The following is an 8,149-nucleotide window of genomic DNA, read 5'->3' as shown; positions in this document are numbered from 1 at the left end:
TGGTTTTTATATTTAATGTTCTATAGAGAGATTTCTATTACTACCATTTTTACTAGTTTCAAGAATCTTAGGCCCAAAAGACATTTTGGTCATTTGGTATGTAGTACCTAACTTTTGTTTTTGTTTACTGTTATTTCAAAAAATGTGGTTTTACTTGTGTTTTTATAATTTACACTCCTAAGATCAAGGCATAACAAAGCTACTTATGCAATATTTTATTTTTAGGTTTTCTCTTTCTTTCTTTCTTTCTTTTTTTTTTTTTTTTAGCATTTAAGAGTCACTATTATGTTTTGCCAGTTAAAATTTTTTAAATCTTTTGAAGAGAGAAACAAAATCTTTAGCGTTCTTGAGAAATAAAGTTATTGTTCAGTAAGTATTTTTCCATCCCCTTGAATATATGTTATATATCTTTTTCGGCAGATTATCAGATTAATAAGTGTTTAAAAGGCATCAGTTTTTAAAACTGCGTATACCACACACACACAAAACCGTACACAAATAAAGGTTTTCACAAATTAAGCAAACTCACATACCAGTCTTCAGATCAAAACACAGAGCATTATGTGTACCCCAGAAGCCCTCCTCTTGCCCCATCTTAACACTATCTTCTTTCTTGCTGAAAGTTACTATCCTGACTTCTAAAAGCATAGATTAGTTTTGCCTGTTTTTTATTTTATGTAAATGTAATCATACATAATACACTTTTTTTCATTCATCATTTTTGTGAATATTTTAGTTTCTTGTTGCCACTGTAACAAATTACCACAAACTTAGTGACTTAAAACAACACAAATTTATTCTTTTATAGTCCTGGAGATCAGAAGTCCAAAAATCAGTTTCATTAGGCCTAAATCAAAGTATCAGCAGGGTTGGCTCTTTCTTAAGGTTGTGAGGGAGAATGTTTTCTTCCCTTTTTTGGCTTCCAGTGACAGCTGGTATTTATGGGCTTGTGACCCCTTCCTCTCTATGATCAAAGCTTGCTTTTGTCATTATATCATCTTCTCTTCTGTAGTCAGATCTTTCCCTGCCTCTAAGTTTAGGGCTCACCTGCATAAAGCAGGGATAATCCCCCTATCTCAAGATCCTTAATTTAATCATATCTGCAAAATCTCTTTTGCCATATAAGTGACATTCACAGGTTCCAGGGATTCATACGCTGGCTATCTTTGGAGGCCATTATTCAACCTGCCAAAGTGAGATCCATTCTTATTGTTGCATGTATTTGTAGTTCATTCATTCTCATTGCTGTATAGTCTTCCGTTTGTTTATCCATTTTTCATTACATCCAAAAGTTATTCATTCTCCCATTGATAGTCATTTGAGAATTTTTCAGTTCTGAGCTATTATGAATAGTACTGTGTAGAACATTCTTATACATGTCTTTTGGTGAGTGTATACATTTCCATTGAGTATAAACCTAAGAATGGAATTGCCAGGTTGTAGGGTGTGTGTATTTTCAGTTTTAGTATTTACTGTCAGTTTTCCAAAATGACTGTAAGAAGGCACCATTTTAATGTGTAGCATAATAATGAATTACCCTAATGATCTTAGTCGGTTGAATTTCTCGAAACACCTAAATTGTACCAAATGAGTTATATTGCAGCAGGTATGTTGTTATTTAATTTCGTATAAGAGGAAAATAAGAGCAAAAGTAATTGCCCTTATTAACTGACACATTAGTATTACATACTCATCAGGTTATTGCTCCTTAGAAAAAATGTGAATTTTAAGTAATCTTAAGTAGTATGTTGAATTAGTATGTTGTGGGAAAATCTGTGATTTAATTTTTTAATTGAATTTTAAATTTTGGGTTATAGCCTCATTAAAATGCATGATATTTCCTTATATAGGTTTCTAAATTATGTCTGTCCAACTCATCTGTATCCAAATGGCCATTAGGAAGAATTATCCCAATTCAGATGGCATAGGCACTGCCTTCCACTTTCTTCATTTGTATTTTTTTGTTGCTGTTTTCTTTTTTTCCTCTATCCCCAACAATTTGACCACAAGTCCTACCCCACCTCCTCTGTTTTTCACCATCCCCCAGGATATAAAGTGTCATGGTTAGGATAGGCCAGGGTGAAGAGAATGATAACATAAGTAGCCTCCTTTCACCTAAAGTATTACCACTGGTTCTTATCCTATTTCCTCAAAATAAATGAGAAGAGAAAGTAAGGAATAAGAGGAAGAAACTTTTTTTTTTTTTTTTAAAGAAACAGTGTCTCACTATGTTTCCTTTTTCTTTTTTCTTTTCTTTTTTTTTTTTGAGACAGTCTCACTCTGTCACCCAGGCTGGAGTGCAGTGGTGCGATCTCGGCTCACTGCAAGCTCCACCTCCCGGGTTCACGCCATTCTCCTGCCTCAGCCTCCCGAGTAGCTGGGACTACAGGTGCCCGCTAGCACGCCCGGCTAATTTTTTTGTATTTTTTTAGTAGAGACAGGGTTTCACTGTGTTAGCCAGGATGGTCTCGATCTCCTGACCTCGTGATCCACCCGCTTTGGCCTCCCAAAGTGCTGGGATTACAGGCGTGAGCCACTGCGCCTGGCCTATGTTTCTTAATATAGATTGCAGTGGCTAGATTACAGTGACTATTCACAGGCATAATCATAATGCACCATAGCCTCAAACTCCTGGGCTCAAGCAATCCAAAAGGAGGAAACTTTTAACTTATGATCAGTTTCTACCATAAATCAAACAACTTAGAAAAACCTTAGAACAGGGTTTCTCAAACCAAGCATTGTTAGTATTTGGGGTTGGTTAAGTCTTTGTTTGTGGGAGCCTATCCTGTGCATTGTAGGATTTCTAGCAGCATAATTGGCTTATACCCACTTGATGTCATTAGCACCACTCCCCACCCTACTTCCAGTTGTGACAACACAAAAATGTCTCCAGACATTGCTAAATGTCCCTGAGTGTTGCGAGTATAGGAGGCAAAATTGCCCCCTGTTGAAAACCACCACCTTAGATCATCTAGGTTTTACTTTTAGGATAAGACACTTGAGGGAAAGGCTGTGAAACTGAACCTTTGTTAGAAGCAACACACAGTATCACTGCAAAAAGACTAAAAGAAATAGGTGATTTGGGAAGAGGAGGCCCAGGATTAAAATATGTTTCCAAGAAAGTCAAATCTTACAGGAGACTCTTGACTTCACATCTGCCGATCCCTTTACCCGATAGGACCTAGAGCAGCTATTATAAATCTCTGTACCTGCTTGCTGCTTTTCTACCTCATTGTTAGCCACACCCAGTTTGAAACAGATGAGGTATGCTATTTCATAACTAGTACATCTTTTTAATAAGCATTTTTTATTGTGATTAAATATGCATATCGTAAAATTCACCACTTTAACCAGTTTTAAGTGTTCAATTCTGTGGCGTTAAGTATATTCATACTATTGTGCGACCTCCACCACCATCCGTCTACAGAACTCTTCATCTTCCCAAACTGAAATTATGTATTCATCAAACAATAACCCCCCATTACCTCCTCTCTCCTCAGCCTCTGGTAACCAGCATTCAGTCTCTATGAATTGACTACTCTAGATATCTAAATGGAGTCATTCTTATTTCATTTACCATAATGTCTTCAAAGTTCATTCATGTTGTAGCATGTATTAGAATTTCTTACCTCTTAAAGGCCGAATATGCCGTAGTATGTAAATATCGTATTTTATTTATCCATTCATCCATTGATGGACACTGGGTTGCTTCTGCTTTTTGGCTATTGTGAATAATGCTTCTGTGAACATGGGTATACAAATAGCTGTTTGAGTCCTAATAGGCTTGTTATTTTTGAGTGCACAGATCTGTATATTCGCAATTGAAATAGGGAAAGTCTTTATATACATATAAAGATAATTTATAATACAGTAAGTCCTCAATGTTGTTGATAGGTTCTGGGAAACTGCGAGTTTAAGAACAACAACATATAATGAAATCAATTTTACCATAGATGAATTGATATAAATAAGAGTTAAGTCCCTATGGCATGTATTTCTGGTCACAAAAACACTACCAAATTTCTAATAAAGACCCAAAACACTTCTAAAATTAAACATTGAGATTAATGTGAGCTTTATATACATTTAAAAAGGATAAAAACAAGTAAGAATTGGCTGGACATGGTGGCTTACGCCCGTAATCTCAAAACTGGGAGGTCGAGTTGGGCAGATGGCTTGACCTCAGGAGTTCGGAACCAGCCTGGGTAATATGGTGAAACCCATCTCTACAAAAAAATACAAAAATTAGCTAGAGGTAGTGGCTTGTGCCTGTAGTCCCAGCTACTCGGGAGCCTGATGTGGGAGGATCCCTTGAGCCTGGGAGGTCGAGGCTGCAGTGAGCCATGATCACGCTACTGCACTCCAGTCTGGGCAACAGAGCAAAATCCTATCTCAAAAAACATATATATTATCCAGCCCCAAATGTTTATGGGGTTGTTATTGATAGACCCTGCATTAAACAATCCCACAGTCGGTGCTGCAGTGAGCCGTGATGGTACCACTGCATTCCAGCCTGGGTGACAGAATGAGACCCTGTCTCAAAAAAAAAAAAAAAAAGTAAAAATTATTTACCCAATATTTGGCGAATCAGTGAGTGATAGCAGTTGTAGTGGTAGTGGGTTAAATCAAGGAATAACTGTTGGGAAGTGAAAATTTTAAGGAGCACCTCCTACCACCATGCAGTTCAAAAACAAAAAATAAGAAAGAAAGTGGGCTTGCTGAGTGCTTTCGTACTGCATTATTTATTGTGCATTTGTATGATAATCATATACTTTACAAATTTTCATTTTACAGTAATTTGTATTCATTTGTTTTTCAACCTGCTTATTTCAGTTCGGTGTCTTGGGTAGCTGGAGCCTATCCCAGCAGCTCAGGGAGCAAAGTGGGAGCCAACCCTGGACAGGATGCCTTTTCATCTCAGGGTGCACTCACACAGCACACACACACATACTGGGACCATTTAGCTGTACCAATTCACCTAACGTGCATCTTTGGGAATTGAGAAGAAACCAGAGTACCCAGAGAAAACTCATGCAGATATGTGGAGGACATGCAAAATTCACACAGACAGTGGCCCTGGTTGTAAATAATTGTTTTTCATCAATGTTATAATGAAATTACAGGCCAGGTGTGGTGGCTTACGCCTGTAATCCCAGCATTTTGGGAGGCCGAGGCGGGCGGATCATGAGGTCAGGAGATCGAGACCATCCTGGCCAACATGGTGAAACCTGGTCTATGCTAAAATACAAAAAATTAGCCAGGCTTGGCAGCATGCACCTGTAGTCACAGCTACTTGGGAGGCTGAGGCAGGGGATTTCTTGAACCCGGAAGGCGGAGGTTGCAGTGAGCTGAGATCGCGCCACTGCACTCCAGCCTGACAACAGAGCAAGACTTCGTCTCAAAAAAAAAACAAAAAAAGAAATTACATTAGTTGAGGACCTGCTGTATGTGATATGAACAATGAGGATCAACTCTTTTTGTAATAGTTTTTTTACGTATGTTATTTCATTTGTTTATTTCCTCTGTGAGGGTAAGTATTGATAGTCCAGTCATAGACTGGTAACACAGGCACACCATTAAAAATAATGGACATATAGTATGCGGTATTTTGTTTTACTTATGAAACTCCATATTTTATGTATGACGTATTGAGTATGAAGAATAGTACATACTGTTTCCTTTTAACTTTATGTTTTTTGCCTTTGTATATTTTATATGAATAGCACTTGTCACTAACATAGAAAGCAGTAGAGGTGGAAGAGAGAGACTTGCCAGAATAAGTTTTTTATGTGAATCAGAGATTTTTATTAGGAATTGGGAGTGGAAGGAGAGAGATAGTATTAGAAAGTATGTATGCAGCAAAGGATGGAGAAACTGTCCTTGTTGTTAAGGCATCTAAGGATGCTCCAATTACTGGGGAAAACATACCAGGCTCAAAATGGTCTGATTATGCAAATACCTTCTAATAACGTTTGTTTCTTTTGTTGTGCCTATAAAAGATGCCATTAACTTCATATTTATGTCACTAATAAACTAGAATCCATGTAGTAGGGTGTAGTAGTGTGGTTAAGCTATGAAGAACAATGGTATTTATTTCTGAAACACTTATTTGGTATATTACATAGGATACAGTATGTTTTCTTAGCCAAATAGGGTTAGGTTTTCATGTGCAGTTGCCTTACACATATACTAGTAGCCCTTATAAAATTTGGTCTGTCTTTATTATAAACATGTTGTAAGTGAGGAAACTAAGATTCCAAGAAATTAAGTACTGTTGGCCCTGTGTGTCTGGGGGTTCCACATCTATAGATTCGACCAACCATGGACTGATGGATTGAAAACATTTGGGGAAAAAACAAAAAATAACCCAACAATGAAATTTAGTATAAATTTTAAAATTAATATAACAATATTTATATATCATTTACATTATGTTAGATATTATAATCTAGAGATGATTAGCATCCTTGGATTTTGGATTTTGGTATCCTTGGGTTATCCTGGAACCAATCCCTGGCGGATACCAAGGGATGACTGTAATATAATAACATCTAACAAGTGAAGGATTTGAACCCCAATATAAGTAATTATGAAAACTATTTTTCTTCCACTAGAACTTTTTTCCCCAAAAATACTCTGGAAATACTGGAACAAATACTAAAATAAATGACCTTTATTTGAAGATCTTTTAAGAAAATTAAAAACCTGCCTGAGGATAGCAAAATTGTGTGCTTTTGCAAGGTAATTGTAGAACTCATTCTAAGGAAGCAGAGGTAATGTCTGCTACTATTTTCAGCTCCCTTTTTCTGTCCACTGTTGTCTAAATGATTCACTCGGTGTTATGCAGAATATGAGAAGTTATTTTATAAAGTTGATTTGTGGTGTAGGTTTTATATATGTCTTTTCTTTTGGTCAAAATAGTAAAGAAAGCTTATAGAAAAAGTGCCCTGGTGTCAGGTTTTAGTTTCATCCTTATCCAAATGTTGCAGAATTTTTGAATCTTTTGGAGTACACTTTCTCTTAAAAACAAGCCCACCTTTAGTATAGTGGTGAGTAAAAATAAAATAAAAACAAGGCCAAACTGCGTTTTTTTTAAATTGCAAGGTCCCTGTTTTCCATATCCCAGTAACAAACTTACTGTTGTACAGATAGGAAATAACATCTAGTAGCTACTTTAGCAATGGACGTGGCAAAATAAATAAATTAGTAGCTATGGCTCATTATTTAGGATTTAAATGAGCCATAACTACTATAAATGAAATTGAGGATCATGTTCTTAATTTGAAATTAAGGATCATAATCTCATTGGTACTGATGAGTCAGCAGCTATCAATATATAAGGATAACCCTTGGAGAAAGAACTATTTTAGGAATTATTTTACACAGAATTCTAATCATGCTGCCTTGGAGGTAAGGCAACTACAATTCCTCACTTGGTAGCTTTATTGATTCTCTTCTGAAGCTTGCAGTAGCCTCCTAACTTGCCTTGCTGCCAGTCCTTCCTTGTCCCAGTCTATCCTGCACATTGCCACCAGTGTTATTTTTCTGAAATACGAAAGCAAATATGAGGCTTCTCTGCTCCTTGGTGATAATAGTATAAAGTCCAAACTCTTTAAGTATTACATAAAAAGTATGTTTCACAGCACACCTCAACTTTGTTTTCTATAATCTCTTAATCGTAATGAAATCTGGGCTAAATAATGCTATCACTTTAACTACCTTTGTGCATGCTTCCTCCCAACTCTGGAGTAACCTTTTCCCATCTTTACCTGGCAAACTTCAAACCATACCTCATGACCCAGCTTAAATTTTAGCTCCTATATGAATTTTTCTCTGATACTTTTATGTGTAATCACCCTTTCTTTGATTATGTGTGGTAGATATTTCTATTTTTGAATTCTTCCTAGCATATTATAATTTATTTGTTGACAAATCTATTTCTGTTATAGTGGGAGCTTCTAGAGGACAGGGACCATGTAATTATCCTCTCAGTATCCTAGCAACTGACACAGTAAAGGTTTTTGCACTTGAAATGACAAGTAATCTACTTGTGGTTAGCCCTCAGTTCACCTGATACTCCATACCATTTGTTCCTAGAACTACTATACAATACATGATAGGAACTTGGTAAATATTTGATGGTGATAAT

The sequence above is a fragment of the Pongo pygmaeus genome, chromosome 1, assembly GCF_028885625.2.
Source record: "Pongo pygmaeus isolate AG05252 chromosome 1, NHGRI_mPonPyg2-v2.0_pri, whole genome shotgun sequence".
NCBI classification, from domain to species: Eukaryota; Metazoa; Chordata; class Mammalia; order Primates; family Hominidae; genus Pongo; species Pongo pygmaeus.
This window is presented reverse-complemented; position numbering follows the sequence as displayed.